At 51.1% G+C, this 20457-nt stretch overlaps 1 protein-coding gene across 1 annotated transcript in view; it reads right to left on the reverse strand.

Annotated features, from left to right (window-relative positions):
• ARHGAP39 (Rho GTPase activating protein 39) overlaps positions 1-19601 on the reverse strand; it is a 153929-nt gene extending 134328 nt beyond the window's left edge. Inside the window, exon 1 of the mRNA XM_030921776.1 lies at positions 19420-19601. The gene's annotated coding sequence lies outside the window, so the exon portion shown is untranslated. The remainder of the gene's footprint in view (positions 1-19419) is intronic.
• Between the last annotated feature and the right edge of the window lie 856 nt (positions 19602-20457).

A 20457-nucleotide genomic window follows, 5' to 3' on the forward strand; every position in this document is an offset into this window, starting at 1 on the left:
AGGCCTTGGCAGCTTCCCTGTGGTGTTGAGCCTACAGGGGCACAGAAGTCAAGAACTGAGGTTTGGGAACCTCCACCTAGATTTCAGAAGATGTATGGAAACGCCTGGATGCCCAGGCAGACGTTTGCTGCAGGGGCGGAGCCCTCATGGAGAACCTCTGCTAGGGCAGTGCAGAAGGGAAATGTGGGGTCGGAGTCCCCCACTGGGGCATGGCCTAGTGGATCTGTGAGAAGAGGGCCACCATCCTCCTGACCCCAGAATGGCAGACCCACCAACAGCTTGCACCATGTGCCTGGAAAAGTTGCAGACACTAAACGTCAGCCTTTGAAAGCAGCCAGGGGCCGGGCACGGTGGTTCAAGTCTGTAATCCCAGCACTTTGGGAGGCCGAGACGGGCGGATCACGAGGTCAGGAGATCGAGACCATCCTGGCTAACACCGTGAAACCCCATCTCTACTAAAAAATACAAAACCTAGCCGGGCGAGGTGGCGGGCGCCTGTAGTCCCAGCTACTTGGGAGGCTGAGGCAGGAGAATGGCGTAAACTCGGGGGGCGGAGCTTGCAGTGAGCTGAGATCCGGCCACTGCACTCCAGCCTGGGTGACAGAGCGAGACTCCGTCTTAAAAAAAAAAAAAAAAAAAGAAAGCAGCCAGGAGGGAGGCTATACCCTGCAAAGCCACAGAGGTGGAGCTGTCCAACCATGGGAACCCACCTTTTGAATCAGCATTACCTGGATGTGAGACCTGGGGTCAAAGGAGACCATTTTGAGTTTTAAAATTTGACTGCCCCACTGGATTTTGAACTTGCAAGGGGCCTGTAACCCCTTTGTTTTGGCCAATTTCTCCCATTTGGAACTGTTGTATTTACCCAATACCTGTACCTCCATTGCATCTTGGAATTAACTTGCTTGCTTTTGATTTAACAGGCTCAAAGGCAAAAAAGACTTTCCTTGTCTCAAATGAGACTCTGGACTGTGGACTTTGGGTTAATGCTGAAATAAGACTTTGGGGGACTATTGGGAAGGCATGATTGGTTTTGAAATGTGAGGACTTAGTTTTGGAGGGGCTACGGGTGGAATGATATTGTTTGGCTGTGTCCCCACCTAAATCTCAGTGTGAATTGTATCTCCTAGAATTCCTATATGTTGTAGGAGGGACCTGGGGGAGGTAATTGAATCAGGGGGTCTGGTCTTTCCTATGCTATTCTCATGACAGTGAGTAAGTCTCACGAGATCTAATGGGTTTATCAGGGGCTTCTGCTTTTGCTTCTTTCTCATTTTCCCTTGCCGCAGCCATGTAAGAAGTGCCTTTCAACTCCTGCAATGATTCTGAGGGCTCCCCAGCCATGTAGAACCATAAGTCCAGTTAAATTTCTTGTTCTCCCCAGTCTTGGGTATGTCTTTATTAGCAGCTTGAAAATGGACTAATACACATGGCTAAGGAGATCAGTGCTGGACAACACCCAGAGGGCTCTAGCTCTCACAGCAAGGCCCCAAGACAGTGTTCAAAGCAACCCAAGCAGGCCTCTGCCCATCTCCTGCAAACAAGAGGAAGAGAAAATGCCTGCTGTGGGAAATGTCCAAGCCCCTCCTCCTTGGTCCTGTCCCTTTGAATCTTTGTACACTTTGCTCAAAAAATGGTAGAACCTTTGCACTCAAGGCCAAGTTTCTGCTATAGATTAATTTTTCCATAAAACCATTTTGAATCAATCAATTTTAAGGTTTTGTTTATTCTAAATATAAGAGTTCAGACTCATATTCTATTAAAATTTATCCCCAAAGTGAAAAAGAAACAGAAAAGGCAGATGCAGCACCCCGATGCTCCAAGCCCACCCGCACCCCCCCATTGCCTGTCCCCAGGCAGCCCGGATGCCCTCCTGCTCCTGCCTCACAGACTGCCCTCCAGCACTGCAGGCTCACTCTGACCCTCCCTCCAGCCTCTGCACTGGCCATTCCCTCTGTCTGCACTCCTTCTCCCACAAATGGTTTACTTCCTTCACCTGCCCAAAGAAGGTTCTTTGTGACTGAAGCCCACCTGACCCCACACCCTTCCCAATCCCCAGGCCTTCCCTCATCCTGTCTCTGCAGTGCTGACACCTACCAACTACTGCACATGTCACGTGTCTGCTTTTCCCTGCCCTGGGAGAACATAAGCTCCAAGAGAGCAGGGGCTTGGCCTGTCCTCCTCCCTGTGACGTCCCAGCATCTGGGACAGCTTCTGTGTATATTATGTCTCAATAAACAAAGTGTTTACACCCTGAGGTCATGGAGATCACAGGACAGGAAAGGAAGTGTGACTGTGGTAAGAGGGAAAGTTCAGGAGTCAAGGCACCTGGACTTGAATCCTGGCTCTGCCTACTAGTTGTGTGACCCTGGTGGGTCACAGCCCTCTCCAGCCTCGGTTTCCTCATCTATGAAACAGGACCAAGAGCACCCACTGCATGCATTGTTCCGAGGTAAAATTATACAAAAGCACAGAATGTGTTCAGAGCATATGCCTCAGATTACAGCAACAATGCTAACAATGAAAATGGGCAACATTTATCTTCAAAACATTTTTCCTAGACTTTATGCAGAGTGACGACTTCTTCTGACAAGGCAATGTTCAAACCACTGGGCGAGTTGAAAATGCCAGTATGTGCTTCATGGAATTGTGTTCATAGCCTTTCTCTTTTTTTTAACCTCCATTCAGGACTTGAAAAAGCTAGCGAATTCTTGGTCCCCTAAAAACTGGCACACTAGAGGATGGAATAGAAGTTACATTTGTTTCCTTCCCATTTTTTCAGAAAGGAAATTTTAAGGCCAGGCACAGTGACTTACACCTGTAGTCCCAGCACTTTGGGAGGTCGAGGTGGAAGGATTGCTCGAGCCCAGGAGTTTGAGACCCGCCTGGACAACATGGCAAAATCCTGTCTCTACAAAAACACAAAAATTAGCTGAGCACAGTGGCATGCACCTATAGTTCCAGCTACTCAGGAGGCTGAGGTGGGAGGCGAGTTTGAGCCCAGGAGGTTGAGGCTGCAGTGAGTCAAAATTGCGTCACTGTACTCCATCATGGGTGACAGAGTGAGACTGTCTCAAAACAAAACAAAATAAAAAATAAAAACCAATACTTAGCAGGAACAGGAAGTATTTTTTAGAAGACTCATTAGCAATGAAAAACTCTGAAAACAAGGTTAAGAAAACAATTCCATTTAGAATAACATCAGAAAGAGTAAAATATTTAGGAATCAATTTAACAAAAGCACTTATATACTGAAAACTACAAAACATTGTTGAAAAAAATTAAAGAAGCCCTAAATAAATGGTAAGACATCCCATGTTCATGGAATGAAAGACAACATTAGTAAGATGGCAGAACAGTCCACACTGATCAACAGAATTCAACAGATCCTCATCAAAGTCAAGCTTGCTGCAAAAATAAACAAAACACTGAGCTTGCTTTCTTGAGGAAACTGACAGGCTGATCTGAAGTTCATATGGAAATTCAAGAGACCCAACAGGATAGCCAAAACAATCTTGAAAAAGAAGAACAAAATGGGATACACCTTCTGACTTGAAACTTCTCACAAAGCTACCATAATTAAGACAGTGTGGCACGGCATGAGGACAGACACATAGGACAACAGCACGGAGTTGAGTTCAGAAATAAACCCTCAAATTTATGATCAAGTAATTTTTGACAAAGGTGCCAAGATATTTCAATGATAGAAAGAAAGAACAGTCCCTCCAACACATGGTGCCAAGTGGCCACGTTAAAAAAGCAAAGCAGGACCCTACCTCACACATGAACAAAATTAACTCAAAACGGATCAAACACCTAAATGTATATCAAAATGATATAAAGCAATGTATAAAAACAGAAACGTAAGCCAGGCACAGTGGCTCATGCCAATAATCCCAACACTTCGGGAGGGTGAGGTGGGAAGGTTGCTTGAGGCCCGGAGTTTGAGATCAGCCTGGGCAACATACTAAGATCCTAAGAAAAAAAAATTAAAAAAAATATAGAAATGTACAGGTAAGTCCAAAACTATAAAACTTAGAAGAAAACACATGAGTAAATCTTTTTTTTTTAAATTTGTGACAGGGTCTTGCTCTGTCACCCTGGCTGGAGTACAGTGGGGCTTCCACAGTTCATGCAGCATCAAACTCCTGGATTCAAGCAATCCTCCTCCCTCAGCTTCCCAAGGAGCTAAGGCTACAGGTGTGCACCACACCTGGCTAATTCTATTCTTTTGTAGAGATGGAGTCTCGCTATGTTGCCCAGGCTGGTCTTGAACTCCTGGCCTCAAGTGATCCTCCCATCTAGGCCTCACAAAGTGCTGGGAATACAGGCACGAGCCACTGCACCTGAGCAGGAATAAATCTTTGGGTTCTTCTTTTTTTTTTTTTTTGAGATGGAGTCTCACACTGTCACCTAGGCCGGAGTGCAGTGGCGCGATCTTGGCTCACTGCAAATTCCGCCTCCCGGGTTCAAGTGATTCTCCTGCCTCAGCCTCCTGAGTAGCTGGGACTACAGGTGTGTGCCACCATACCAGGCTAATTTTTGCATTTTTTAGTAGAGACAAGGTTTCACCACATTGGCCAGGCTGGTCTCGAACCGACCTCATGATCTACCCACCTTGTCCTCCCAAAGTGCTGGGATTACAGGTGTGAGCCACTGTGCCCAGCCAGGAATAAATCTTTATGACGTTGGGTTAAGCAATGGTTTCTTAGCCATAATATCAAAGTTCAAGCAGCAACAACAACAAAAATTACTTTTATCAAAATTAAAAACTTTTGTGCTTCAAATGATATCATCAAGAAAAACAAAAATTCTGGGAGGCTGAGGCAGGAGAATGGCGTGAATCCGGGAGGCGGAGCTTGCAGTGAGCCTAGATGGCGCCACTGCACTCCAGTCTGGGCGACAGAGCGAGACTCTCTCAAAAAAAAAGAAAGAAACATAAAAATTCCAAGGCCTTATGTACTGCAAAAAAACTAAGAAAAAAAGAACCCACAGAATGAAAGAACAAATTTGTAAACTGTATATATCTGATCTGGCACTTGTATACAGAATATAGAAAAAACACATAACTCAGTCATAAAGGATAAGTAGCCCAACTGAAAAAAGGGCAAAGGATATGAATAGACATTTCTGCAAAGATGATGGACAAATGGTCAACAAACACAAGAAAAGATGTTCAACATCATTAGCCATTGGGGAAATACAAATAAAAACCACTATGAGATGTCACTTCACATCCACTGAGATGGCTTTAACCAGAAGGATGAACAATCACAAGTGTTGTCAAGGATGTGGAAACACTGGAACCTTATGTATTGCTGTGGGGACGTAGAACGGGGCTGCTGCTTTGGAAAACAGTTTGGCATTTCCTCAAAAGTAAACATAGAATTACTACATGACCCAGCAACTACACAAATCTTCATAATAGTCAAACGTGGAAACAACTCAAACGCCCAGCAATGGCGAAAGTATAAAGGAAACGGGGTTGACCAGTACAACGAACATCCCTCGGCAATAAAAAGCAGCGGAGCTCAGATGCGTGCTAGAGTGTACCCGGAAGCAGGATCAGCACCTGGGACCAAGCGCCTGTGCCGGGCTCACCACACCCCTCCCATCGTCCTCCCCACACCTCTGCCATCTCCCCTCAGCCTCAGCCCCACTGTCATTCACTTCATCCACAGGTGGCTCAACCATTTCTGTATTTCCTGTCAGTCTCCTTGATGTGCTCCTGACACAAAAGCCTGGGTGAGGCTTCAAGAAGACTATTTTGGGTGGGCCCTTGGTGCAGTCTGGCTGGCTGCCTCACTTGTCCCACCTCCTGCCATGCTCTAGGCTCCCTGGGCTCCTGCCATCCGGTCCTGCTACCTCAGGGCTGCCACATGAGCTGATCCCCACCATCTTCTCCTGGAGGCCCCAGACTCAATTTCCCTCTCGGAGGCTTGCCCTGAGCTCCTCATCTAAATGAAGCATGCTAGATTTGCTCTCACAGCCTCAGCCCCGTCCTTCAGAGCACACACCACAGTTGCCAACTGTGTGGATGTGTTCCCTGCACTAGACTCTGAGCTTCAAGAGACAAACGCTTTACCCCTGCACTGCCAGCCCCCAGCACCACTGACCGGCACTCAGTTATCCACGCAGTGGATGACCAGAGAGGCATGACTACCCAATCCAGCTCTGAGGACACTGCCTGGTGCTGCTCCTCCTCCCACACCAGAGACCCCAACCACCCACCCGTGATCACACTCAGGACGGGCAGTGCCGCCAAGCCTCAGGGCAGTCAAGCTTCTCCCAATACTCAACCAGAGCCCTTCACATACCAAGTACATGCTAATTAATTCCAGTGTGTAAACCCTAATGTTGGTTCTCTATGTGAAATGAGGCCTATGTTAGGTGTCTCATCCTTTCAGCTGGGGCCCATGCCTGGCTCTTGTCACTGACAAGAGTCTCTGCCCTGCGGCATCTCCCAGCCAGAGGCACAGGGTCACCAACAGGCAAATTCTGCAAATGACTTACTATTTAAAATACATCAGAATGGGTCAAGTGTGGATAATAACTTCAGGTAAGTTCTGATGTTTTCCGCAAAAGAGATTAACGAACATGGCCGGGTGCGGCGGCTCACACCTGTAATCCCAGCACTTTTGGAGGCCGAGGCCAGTGGATCACGAGGTCAGGAGATCTAGACCATCATGGCTAACACCGTGAAACCCCGTCTCTACTAAAAATACAAAAAATTAGCCGGGCGAGGTGGCGGGCGCCTGTTGTCCCAGCTACTCGGGAGGCTGAGGCAGGAGAATGGCGTGAACTCAGGAGGTGGAGCTTGCAGTGAGCAGAGATGGTGCCACTGCACTCCAGCCTGGGTGACAGAGCGAGACTCCATCTCAAAAAAAATAAAAAGAAATGAACGAATAAAGCTGGAGTTAGAAAGAAGCTACTGCACACCTCCCCCTTCGCTCTTCCTAACTGCAAGCTGACTCTGAAGGTGGGGCTCAAGCTGAGAAGTGCTCCCCTTCAGGAGACAGTCTCTCTCTACATAGTGCAAACACCACCCTCCCACCTGCTCACTGACCCCCAGATGCCTGCTCACCTGGGTCTCGCCAGACACTCCAGTCACACAGAGCTGCTGGCACTGCCACACACCTGCTGGCTCCAGCTGCACCTCCCTGCCACCTGAGGTGTGCTCTTTTTGTGCCTGGTGAATAGCCGAAGGCTCAGTTGCCGATACTCCTCCTTTCCAGACGAGATACCCCTTCTCCAGAAAGCCTACCTGAACTCCATACACCTCCCCCGGCCATCCACCCTAGGGTTCTCCCTACAACCCCAGGTACATGGCCGCCTCCGCCGCCCGCCTCCGCCACCCACCTCCGCCGCCCACAGGATGTTAGCACAACTCACTCCCGTGTCCCCCAACAGAGGCCTGGTCTGTCTCCTCCCTGTCGGGGGTATCTGACTGCCAAGTGGCTAGCACATACTGGCGACAGGAGGTGGCGAGATGAGTGTGGGTGGGCCTGGCAAACACAAGACCAGGTGTGAGAGCCCTGCCAGAGCAATGGAGACGGGCTCTGCCCAAGTGAGACTCATCCTGGGCTCCAGTGGCCTTGGGCAGAAACCCCACACCATTCCTGGACGCTCTGTGATTCCGGCACATGCTGCAAATGAGGGTCTCAGGCACGTCACAGCACTATCCCCTCCCAGAAGTAGGAATTTCCACAGCACAGCTGAATTCCGAATAGAAAATAAAAGGTCCACACAGCTGCAATGAAACAGAAACACAGCACCTAGAGCTTCAGAAGCTGCCCCCCTTTGTCAGGCACACATGCAGCCGGCAGTCAGATCCTGAGAAAGCTTACACCGCGGAGGCTTCAGCACAGGCCCGAGCGCCAGGAGGAACATGCTGGCCACCACTGTAATCCCAGGCAATGCTTGAAGGGACTGTAACAGAAACCACTAGGAGTATCTCAAGGCAAACAGTAAACTCAACCCATGAAGGAAGCATCAGCCACTCTGTCTGCATAGTGTTGGGGCCTCTAGTAGTTTAAAGTAATAATCAAGAGAAAAAGCAGAGGCTGGGCGCGGTGGCTCACGCCTGTAATCCCAGCACTTTGGGAGTCTGAGGGGTGGATCACGAGGTCAGGAGTTCAAGACCAGCCTGGCCAAGATGGTGAAACCCCATCTCTACTAATAAAAATAAAAAGAGAGAGAGAAAACGCAGAAAAGATGGAAGAAGAATGGCAAGAAAGGAAAATAGACTCAAACACTGTTGTCCAGACAAGGGGTTCTGGACCCTGTGTCCAGCACCCTGGCTGCCAGCAGCTGGGGAGACAGTGGTGCTCCCACACTTCACATCTGTCTACACCGCCATCACTGTGCTCTGCATGCACTGTCTTAGACCAGCCTGCAAGAGGCTGGTTCATCGGCCTCTTAGTGTTGAAATTAATTTTTAAAACTCCTATTATACACAAATAACATTCAGTAATTTACAGAACCCACTGAGACTCAGCCATGCTTCAGCTTCGCAACAACCTTGAACAAATAAGCAGGACAAGCACCTTATCTGCAGATGACAGCTCCAGTGCTTAACTGACTTATCTGTGCTCAATCACACAGCCACGATTAAGCCAATGTTTAACTCAAGTCTTCTGCACGGAGAACAGTGTAGCATCTGCTACCACCTGAAATTTGACACTGATAAGGGGCCAGGCACAGTGGCTCATGCCTGTAATCCCAGCACTTTGGGACGCAAAGGCGGGAGGATCACTTGAGCCCAGGAGTTCAAAACCAGCCCGGGTAACATGGTGAAATCCTGCCTCTACATAAATTACAAAATTAGCTGGGCATGGTGACATGCACCTATTGTCCTAGCTACTTGACAGGCTGAGGCAGGAGAATCGCTTGAGCCCAGGAGGTCAAAGATACAGTGAGCAGAGATCATGCACTGACCTCTAGCCTGGGAGATAGATCAAGAACCTGTCTCAAAAATAAAAAAAGAAGAAGAAGAAAGAAAAGAAACTGATCAAGGACTCATCGCCTTGCCCCAGCCTCCAGGAGCACATCCACACCAAGGTCCTCTGTGGCGTGCAACCTTCTGACCCTCACCTTGGAATATTCTCTTCTGAAAAATCCTAGTCACTCTTGTTTTTAACAGCTTCATTGAGGTAGAATTCACATTACATACAATTCACCCAATTAAAGTATACGATTTTAGGTTATTTTTAGTATATTCACAGATATGTGCACCTTCACCACAGTCAATTTTAGAATATTTTCATTATGCTAAAAGAAATTCCATACCCCAGCCCTTGGCAACCACTAATCTACTTTCTACCTCTACAGATTCACTTCTGGACACTTCACATAAACGGAATTATCATGAGACCCTTGGGGTGTTGCTCCACAAGCCAGAAACCACTGTGGCCAGTGGTGCCTTCTGCCTGAGTACTACTCACGCCCGCCGGGATCGTTGTGCCCACTCTGCCTGGCAGGCTGCGCTCAGCTCGCACTACTGGCCCAGATCCCACACCTGCCAAGTGCAAGCCAGGCGCAAAGTGGTAAGGGGTGTGTGGGCAAGCAAGCGCAGGGTCAGGCCACCGTGCATAGCCAGGCATGCCGGCTGCAGCGGGGCAGGCTGCTCCAGGTGCTAGCTCTGTGCGAGGCTGCAGCTTGACCAGATACACTGCACACGGCTTCTGCTGTGGACACCTGCATCTGGACGAGGGGAATGCAGTGGCACCCAGAAGCTTGGAGATGCCAGGAACTACAGAACTCCAAACAGGATGTCACAGCCCTGGCTCGAGAAGACCCTAGGTCTGGGGTCCCCAAAGTGCTGCAGCTCTTCTCTCCTTTTCATTGTCTGCGACGTGGTGAGTGGCGGAGGGGGGGCGTGTTTCAGCCCTGCTTGTGTTGCAGCTCATTTAGTCCCACCATTCAGCAGGTCCCAAGTTCTTGTCACATATCCAGGAAGTATGTGGACAACTGGAGAGTGAGTGAGGTGGAGAGGAGCTTCATTGTGTGACAGAACAGCTCTCGGGAGACCCACAGTGGGTAGCTCCTTTCCGCATGTGGGTTGTCCTGATGAGTGTCCAGCTCTCATCAGAAAGGAGACTCGGACTGGTTAGCTCCTATCCTATCTGAAGGCTGGTTGACCTGTTGTTTGCCTGAGTCTGGCTGAGTCCAGAGTTTTTATGGGCTTCATAAAAGTGTGTGCTGATTGGTCCATGGGTGGCTGTGGGCATGCCCAGAAAAAGCACCATAAGTTCTTACTCTGGTCCATGGAACTGGCAGCCCAGCCCTCAAGCTTCAGGCTGTCCCTGACTTCAACATGGGGCTTCACCAGGGACCTGCCCCTTTCCACCCAGGAGCCTGTCTGCCTCCTGCTGCCATCAACCTGCTGTCCATGGTGCCCAGGCTATTTGTGCTGAGGGGCTCCTGCAGGCCTGTGCCACACTTCCCTCAGCCCCTCCTCAGGCTCCCTCCAGTGCTCACTCGTCAGCACCCAAAGTCCGAAGGGGGCTGAGGCGGCAGGCGGCTGGCATGTCAGTTTTGCCCCAGGTATATACACACCTGGCCAGGTTGCAACAGTGCCTGGCTTCAGCCTCAACTGTGTTCCAAAATTGATGCAGGCGCCAGGAGCAGGGAGAGGCCAGGCAGGGGGAGCAGGCACTTCTGAGTCTGCAGGGGAAGGGGGGCTTCCAGAGTCCCTGGGAGAGCAGGGATGTCTGAGTCCATAGCCACAGCCAGGCAGCTGCAGCTGCGCCCAGGAGGGCCGGTCTCCCACCCCTCCAACTTGGAAGGGGGTGCGGCTCCTGCCCGTTCCCAGCTCCCACCAGCTCCATCCATGGACCATGCAGCCCCAGGCCACCCCCACTGCAGCCAGCATCATGGCAGCAGCCACTCCAGACAAGTCACTAATGCCATTAGAATCATACAGTATGTTTCCAGCTTCTTTCACTCAGTCTTTTTTTTTTTTTTTTTTGAGACGGAGTCTTACTCTGTAACCAGACTAGAGTACAGTGGCATGATGTCGGCTAACTGCAACCTCCGCTTCCCGGTACGCCACCACGCCCAGCTAATTTTTGTATTTTTAGTAGAGACAGGGTTTCACCATGTTGGTCAGGATGGTCTCAATCTCTTGACCTCGTGATCTGCCCACCTCAGCCTCCCCAAGTGCCGGGATTAGAGGCGTGAGCCACTGCACCCAGCCAGCATATTTTTAAGGTTCACACACGTTATAACATGAATCAGTAACTCACTTCTTTTTATTGCCAAATAATATTCCATCGCAGGGATGGACCACATTCTGTTTATCCATTCATCCGCTGATGGACATTTAGGCTGTCTCCACTTTCTGGCTGCTGTGACCACTCACGGACAAGTTTCTGGGTGGATGCGTATATTCCCAGTCACTCAACCAAAAGAACACACAAAAGGTGAACCAGTTTCCAACTGAGACGCTCATTTAATTTGACCTACGATATTATTTAAAATATAGAGAGATGAGATAATTAGGAGAAGTAAATGACCAAAGGAAGTGCAGAAATACAGACACCAAGAGACAAGAGCAAACCCTGATGTGACGGAATGAACGGTGACTGGAGAGAGAGATGCTGTTTCTAGAATGGATCCTACAGGTACGTTTGCAAAAGCACTGCCTACAGCTTCGCTCATGACTGCACAAAAATGCCACAGCACCTCCATATAGCAGAATACAGAGCAGCCATGGGAAAGAATGTACTGGAAAATGTACTGATATGGAAAGGCCTCTCAAACATAGTTGAAAAAGGCAAGGTTCAGAAACTTTTTAAAAAGAAAAGGGTAAGGAAAAAAAATACACACACTTGTTTGCTTGCAAAGTTACAAAGTATCTCTAGAAGAATACACAAGAAGCTGGTCTAGCAAGGCTTCCAGAGGAACCAGGTGCCAGGGTAAAGACTAGGAGGCTTCACTGAGCTCCCTTTGTACTTTCGAACCATGTATATTATCTGCTCAAAAATATTAATAAACAAAATGGAAACTTTCTAGGAAGCAAAAATAGAGAATCTGTGAGAATCAAGACACTTATACTTAGGAAAGCAAGTTACAAGAGCGGCCCAGGAAGCTGGAAGCAGCCGACATGGGAAGTGGGTCAAGGAGTCCCTCTCACTGCCGCACAGCCAATTCTCTGAGGGCAACTCCCCATTCTAAACCCAATCATCTTTACCGAAGCCAGTGCTCAAAGAAAATGTTGCAATCGACAGCAAGACATTCCGAACACAAACAGCCAGGTGCCATGGCTCACGTCTATAATCCCGGCACTTTGGGAGGCCAAGCGGGGAGGATCACTTGAGCCCAGGAGATGGTGGCTGCAGTGAGCTGTGATCACACCACTGCATTCCAGTCTGGGCAACCCACGCCGACTCTCTCTCCAAAAAAAAAAAAAGGAAATACAAATATATCTGTTACCCTCAAGGAATTCTCAGTTCAGAGAGGAGAAAATATTATGTGATTGTGCAGTGACCAAAAGCACCACCTAGAGCACTACGGGAGGGGGTGCAGCACCTGAGCACAAGGCAGGGATCCAGGAGGTGCTCCTGCAGACATTACCTGAGTCTGAGTCAAAGGGCTAAAGGAGCCAGTGAGCTTGGCTTAGTTTTGGAAGGAGGGACGCCAAGCAAGGCTTGGCCCATGACCACATGGCAGTTTTTCTGGAGAGCAGAGTCAGTTGGGGTCACGCAGGGCTGTGGAGCATGGTCCAGGAGGCGATGGGGAGCCAGGGAGGAGGGCCGGGCAGCAGACTCACTCGCCCAGACGCTCTGAGTCTGGCGCCATCCTGTGTACTGTAGGATTTCAACAGCATCCCTGGCCTCCACAAATCCCTGGCCATCCCCTCCTAGTTAGGACAACCAAAAATGTCTCCAAATATTGCCAAATGTAGCAGGGGGGCGGGGAGTGGTGTCGGAATGACCCCCGGGGAGACCACTGCCCTGTGTACATCATCTGAGCAGCTATGTGGCAGAGACAGGGGAGTAGCTCAAGGCTGGGGCAGGGGAGCCTCAGGAGGCACAGCCTAGTGCAGGAAGGACATGGCACAGGCCCTCCTCAGGCAGGGGTTCTGATCACTGTTCAGGGGGAACTAGCAGCAGGACCTGGAGCTGCACGGAACGGCAGTTGAGAGGAGGACCCAGCATGCCAAACTTCTAGGTGGGGACCAAGCTGATGGAGGTTCCAAAGCCCCAGAGGGCTGAGGCCAGAAGTGAAGGTGGGTGCTGAGGCTGAGCCACCCCAGGGGCTCTCGCGCATGCAGGCTGGCTCCAGCCTCCAGCGTCTGAGGCTGAGGGGTGACGTCCAGCTGCACCTTCAGCCATGGTGAGACGGCCCAGACAACAGGTGTGGGGTCCTCAGCTCTCTTCAGCACAGCATCCGAGCAGGGGTTCACCCTCCCCACACGAAGGCTGTGCGCCACACCCTGCTTTGGTCCATGGACCCTGAGACGCCAGTCCAGGATGGTGCTGGAAAAGACACTAGGTTTCTGCCACTCTCTTGCCATAAAAACAGCATGTGCCAAATAGGGCCTGGTCCTGGGTCTGGAAATGAAGACTCTTGGGAAAGAGTCACAAGGAAATGAAATGCGAGCAGGAATCCGCCTCTGCTGCTGTGAGCGCTGCAGTGCTGGGGTTGCTACTGCAACTCGCCCTAGAGAAAGCTGTCTAATAAACTCCCAGATTTGGATTTCTTCCGTCACCAATCCGTCCTACAGGACATTGCCAATTAAATCTCCCTAAACCATTAATCAGGACATCCCCTGCTCACAAAGCTGCCCGCAGTGGCTCCCTGTTAGCAAGAAAATTAAAATCTAGGCTGGGCGCAGTGGCTCCCGCCTGTAATCTCAGCACTTTGGGAGGCTGAGGAGGGCGGATCACGAGATATGGAGATCGAGACCATCCTGGCTAACACAGTGAAACACCATCTCTACTAAAAATACAAAAAATTAGCCAGGTGTGGTGGCATGCACCTGTAGTCCCAGCTACTTGGGAGGCTGAGGCAGGAGAATGGACTGAACCCGGGAGGTGGAGCTTGCAGTGAGCTGAGATGGCACCACTGCACTCCAGCCTGGCCAACAGAGCAAGACTCCGTCTCAAAAAAAAAAAAAAAAAAAGAAAATTAAAATCTAAAGTCTTTAACTGGAATTAAAAGACCTTCTCATTATGACCCTTATCCCCCATTATTCCTTTATTCCATTATTCCTTACACAACCTTTAAACCACTAGAAACCACACATAACCAACCTTCTCACCTTTGCCCCCAAAATGTGAAAATACTTGTGTCTGCAGTGCTATGTCCCTACTCTCCACTCTTCACATCCCACTGTGTGCGGTTCAGCTATAAGACCACCTCGCCTTGAAGCCTCCCTTCACTGCTGCAGCCCCCTGCAATTATCTCCCCTTTAAACTTCTAAAGCAAACTCTTCTATAAATGGGCCAGATAACACAGGGTTTAGGCTTTGTGGGCCACACAGCCTCTGCACAAGGAGTCAGTTCAGCCAGAGCAGCCATGGACAATACAGAAATAAACAGGTGTGGCTGTTGAATAAAACCTTATTTACAAAAACAGGCAGAGGAGTCTGCCAGTGGTGCTGTAGTGTACTGACCCCTGGTCTGGAGCACTGCTTAGGCCTTTAATCACAGAAGGACTCATATCTGTAGCAGACTTTTTCTTTTTAGGCTCCCTGAAAGCATGTCTGTGGCACTACAATGTAAGTACAACTAAGCATAAATTAGATGTTCAATTTTAAAACTACAAAACAATAGTTGGAAAACACTTGCATAAAAAATTGAAAAAAAATATTATTAAGGCTAAATATTATGATTTTCCCATAGAGTTCCAAAACCTCAGAAGAAAGGAGCGGAAACTCACACAAAATATTGCACCAAGAAAAATTCCACCCAATGAAGCCTAATAGCGGCCACTAATCTCTTTTCACAATACACAAACTGTGTCAAAGACTGGTACGAGTTTCATAACAAGATTATCAACAGAGGGGGGTGCTATTTCATGTTAACAAAACTTACAGATGTATGATAATAAAATTACTTTGTCACCATCACATTTCAGGGGGTTAGCAGGATGGCAGGCACCAGTGAGCAACACGAGTTTTAAGAGAGACAAACCCTGCAAAATCCTGGTCTCAGGTGTCTTGATACCAAACACAGTGGAAGTGGCAGAGGAGCTGGCATGCAGACCAGCTGAGGAGGAGGACTACAGCGGGTAGAAACAGTGTGGCAAGGCCATGGAAGTCAGGGTCAGACTCAATCTCAGGGCACAGCAAAGACTTGTCAGATAAACTTGGGAACAAGTCTAAGTGGCGGATAAAAGGCACAACGAGGGAAGCACAGGAGCAGCAGAGACAGCCAGTGTTGGAGGGTAAGGATTTCACCTGCCGAAGAAAGGTAAAGAGAAGGTACAGGAGACAGGCCAGGCAGGGTAGTCCAGCTCTGCGAGGGAGTCTGTCCAGCTCTGCGAGGGAGTCTGTCCAGCTCTGCGAGGGAGTCTGCTCCACAGGCTGAACACCAGAGTCTGCTCTTTTGAGCCATGCCTTGTGGTGTCTTTACAGGATACCCACAAAGTTAACTGTGAGACGGAGCGCATAAGGTCTATGACACAGGACCATGAGTCAGCAAAGAGGCACAGCAGAGGGGCTTTGCTAGTAGAAGTAGGTGTCTCAGTATAAGAGTATATTGCATGGACTTTTTTTCAACAGCACCAAAGAAACCGGTACAAGCCTACCAGGAGGCTGCATTCTCGGAACTACTGTTGATAAATTGTTCAAGGACATGCCAACTCTCCCTGTAGCATGCAGCTTCCACAGCCCATCCCAGCATAGAGGTAGGAGACAAAGCTGGGATGGGCATTTAAAAATCTATTTTAGGCTATTTTTGTTACCACTATCCAAACATTAAATATTCTCACCTCAAATGTCACAAATCTCAAAACACTCTACTAAAGGTGGAAGGGTTTTCCCTAATCTTTGTGTCACACAATATAAAGGCGATGAGATGCGATTTTCTAAGGTAAAGCTAAGACACAGAGGGAAGAGGTGACCAGACTTGAGGAGGACCATCTCCTTGAGAAATATGGGGAATCTTTCCACTATGTTCTGAAGCAAGTTAAATCTTACTTCTCACAACAGCTTAGCAGCAGAATGTTACACTACTGGTGATTCCACCTTCTCACTTTCTGTTAATGTCCTCCCTGTCACTTAATGTTTATTTTAATAAATCACTTCTGTTGGATAATATTGAGAAGTACAACAATGGCAAGCTGGGTGCAGTGGCTCATGCCTGTAATCCCAATACTTTGGGAGGCCAAGGCCAGTGGATCACTTGAGCTCAGGAGTTTGAGACCAGTCTGGGTGACATGCAAAACCCATCTCTACAAACAAAACAAAAAAATTAGCCAGCTGTGGTGACACACACCTGTAGTCCCAGATACATGGGAGGCTAAGGTGGGAGGATGCCTTGAGCCCAGGAGGTTGAGGTTGCAGTGAGCCATGATCGCACCACTGCACTCCAGCTTGGCCAGCAGAGTGAGACCCTGTCTCAAAAACAAGAAAAAACTGGCTGGCCACGGTGGCTCATGCTTGTAATCCCAGCACTTTTGGGAGGCCGAGGCAGGTGGATCACCTGAGGTTGGGAGTTCAAGACTGGAGACCAGCCTGACCAACATGGAGAAACTCCGTCTCTACTAAAAATACGAAATTAGCCTGGCGTGGTGGCACATGCCTATAATCCCAGCTACTCGGGAGGCTGAGGCAGGAGAATCACTTGAAACTGTGAGGTAGAGGTGCAGTGAGCCAAGATTGCACCATTGCGCTCCAACCTGGGCAACAAGAGTGAAACTCCAACTCAAAAAAAAAAAAAGGCTGGGCAGTTTAGTTCAGAGAGCATTACTTCAAATCTTACTTCTGTCAACAACAACTTTACATGACCCCAAGGACAATAAGTGCCAAACTTTTTTCTCTAAGAATTTTTGTTTTTTTTTTTTTTGCCGGGCGCAGTGGCTCAGGCCTATAATCTCAGCACTTTAGGAGGCCGAGGTGGGCGGATCGCAAGGTCAGGAGATCGAGACCATCCTGGCTAACACAGTGAAACCCGGTCTCTACTAAAAATACAAAAAATTAGCCGGGCGTGGTGGCAGGCGCCTGCAGTCCCAGCTACTCAGGAGGCTGAGGCAGGAGAATGGCATGAACCCGGGAGGCAGAGCTTGCAGTGAGCCAAGATCGCGCCACTGCACTCCAGCCTGGGCAAGAGCCAGACTCCATCTCAAAAAAAATTAATTAATTAATTAATTAAATTTAATTAAAAAATATATATTTTTTTGTATTTTTAGTAGAGACGGGGTTTCACCATATTGGTCAGGCTGATCTTGAACTCCTGACCTCAAGCGATCTGCTCACCCCAGCCTCCCAAAGTGCTGGGATTACAGGAGTGAGCCACCGCACCTGCCCATTTTTCTCCAAGAACGTCTTAAAACAATCTTACATAATAATTCATCCAAGTATGTGAGGCTTGTTTCTCTTTTATCTTTATAAACATGTGTTCATGCAAATATGACCTCAGCTTTCTTGTGCAAGAAACCAGCGCCACAGACTTCCAGCTTAACGTCAACTGAAGTTTACATTACACTGGCAGTGCTGGGGAAACTGAAGACCCACTGACCCAGCACTTGTACCCCGGAAGCACCAGCTCTTGGCGGTAATGGCAATTCCTAACTTTCTAAAACACAATGTGCCAGGAACAAAGTGTTTCACAAGTCTTAATTCACTGGGTCCTCACGACAACCCTATGAGACCAATATTATTAGTGTTCCCATTTTACAGACCAGAAGCCAAAGGCACAGAGACCTTGCCGAAGACCACGAAGCCAGTAAACAGAAGAGTTGGGCCTCAGAGGCGGGCAGCCTGGCTCCAGAACCCGCCCTCCTGTCCACTCTGCTCCCCTGCCTCTCAGCAAGACAGCTGGCGAGACCAAGGACAGGGAGCGAGGCGCCACCCCCTTCATTCACTCCAAGCATTTATGGCTACAGAGCCTGCGCCCAGGGCGGTTTATGGAATGAATCTCCTCGATTTACAGCCACACCTCCTATCAAATCGCCTTTCCCTCCCCTGGCGCGAGAATCGCACCTTGCTCATTGGGGATCGGGCGCCGCCGACGGAAACATCTGCTATTCATAGAGGGCACCTAGGACGCAGTGTCCAATTCCTCTCACTGGCTTCAAAAGGCAAATCTACGTATTGTTGCACTAGGTGGCACGTGAAGCCTCGCCACTGTAGGTTTTTCAGCAGAGGTCACTGGAGGTCTGGTTAAACCCGTACAGCGCTGAGGGGGAGGGGGCCCGGCTGCGTTTCCGAAGCTGCGCAGCGCCCACAGCAGCTGCTGGTGGGAAGCGGCTCGGAACACACCCACAGCTGCCAAGGAGCCGGCTGCACGTTTTAAAATAAAAAACGTCCTGGGCCCCAAAATGCACAGCCTTCCTCGCTCACGGCCCTCGGCACGGAACGCTGCCTCCACCCACAGCACTCCAGTAACTGGGAAGCAACCGAGGAAATTCCAGCTCGGGGGGCAACGGGGAAGGGAAGGCTCCAGCGCCGGAGCCCCAGCCCGCGCCTGCCGCAGAGGCGAGGCCGCGGAGCCCACCCGCAGGCAGCCATGACCCCACCTGGAGACGCCCATGCCCGCTCCCCGCGCCCCGGGGACAAAGCCCGAGCCTGCACCGCAGCGCACCGCAGCCCTGCACCCGGGCCGCCCTTCAGGACGCCGGCACCAGCCCCGACCGGCAGGCACCCACCTTGTCCCCACTCCGACGGCGCCCGGGAATGCGGCCGGCGCCGGAGCTCTGGCTGGGCACACGTGCACCCACACCCACCACGGGCGGGGTCCCCTCACACCCCCCTCGGGCAGGGGCACTCACACCCACCTAGGGCCGGGCACACTCACACTCCCCTCGGGCAGAGGCACTCACACCCACCGTGGACAGGGTCACACCCACACCCACATTGGGGCCGGGCACACTCACACCCACCTAGGGCAGGGACACAACCCACCCTGGACAGGGGTGCAGTCACACCCACTTCGGGTCGGGCACACGCGCACTCACCCACCCTCACACTCCCAGCCCGGCCCGTCGGCGCGCACCCGGGCCCCGTGCGGCCTCGGCCCCTCGCGCCTCGGCGCCCCCCGCCCGTCCTGGCCCCCGCACACCCACGCCCCCTCCCTCCAGGGCCCAGTCACCGCCCCTCCCGCCGCTGCAGTAGCAGCGGGCCTGGATTCCTCGCGCTGCCGGGCCTGGAGCCTTCGCCCAGGCTGGGCCAGGACCACGGGGACCGCAGCGCCGGCCCCTCCGCCATCTTCCCGGCCCGCGCCGCCCACCGCCCGCCGCCCGCGCTCTCACCGGCCGGCTGCGCGCGGGCCGCGCCGCCACACTCCCTCATCCCGGCCCGCGCGACGCGCGTGAGCCGTCCGCCGCTCCCCGGCCTCTCTGCTGCTCCGCCGCCGCTGCCGCGGCAGCCAGTGCTGTCCGCGTCCTTCGCCGCCGCCGGCCCAGTGCGCGGCGGCCGCGCGTCCTCCCGTCACCAAGCGCAACCCCCCGCCTCCGGCTCCGCCCCCGCGGCGGTCCCCACCCGCCGCCAGGGGGCGCTGCCTCGCGAGGCCGCAGAACGCATGCGCTGGCGCGCGGCATGCCGGGAGCCGGAGTCCCGCCGAGGGTGCGCGCGGCATGCCGGGAGCCGGAGTCCCGCGGAGGGCTCGCGCGGCATGCTGGGAGCCGCCTGGCCCCGCCCCGCCGCCGCGCCGGAGGCCTCCAGGGCTGACCTACCGTGTGAGTTAGCGGTGTCTTCCCGTCTCTTTTGGTGCAGAGCAATTACCATCTGACACGTCTCGGTGTGGTTTGGGGTAATTTTGCCCTCTCAAACCACGTTGGGCTTCCCGAGTCTGAGATTTCACTTTTCTTCGACTCTGGAAATGCAGCCATTTTTCCTCAAAACGTGGGCTGCCCTGTTCCTCAGTCCTTGTGGCGGGCTGGTGTCTCTCAACCTCCTATTATTCTCACCCTTTTAGCCCTGTCACCTTTACTCGATAGTTCACTCAGCTGCAGCTCGACTAGTGCTACATTCGGCATTTTCTAATCTGCATTCAGCCTGGTCTTCTAGATTCTCTTAGTGCCCTGTGCGTTTCTGGAAATTAAATCTGATTGGCATTTCTGAAGAAATGAAGGCTAAACAGCCTGAAGCTTCGACAGGAGAAGACGGGGGCACACACCCTTCAGTCCTAGACATTCCCTGGGTCCTCAACCATGAGAAGCCGCAAAGGGCTGAAAGACCCCCGTCAAAAGTCATTCCTGGAGCTCCACCTCCTGCCCTGCAGCCCACTCGCCTTGCAGAGACTCCCGCCTCGGGGAGATCTCCCGTTGGGCTGTCTCGCCGCCCGCGCT

The sequence above is a fragment of the Rhinopithecus roxellana genome, chromosome 17 (assembly GCF_007565055.1).
Source record: "Rhinopithecus roxellana isolate Shanxi Qingling chromosome 17, ASM756505v1, whole genome shotgun sequence".
Classification (NCBI taxonomy): Eukaryota; Metazoa; Chordata; class Mammalia; order Primates; family Cercopithecidae; genus Rhinopithecus; species Rhinopithecus roxellana.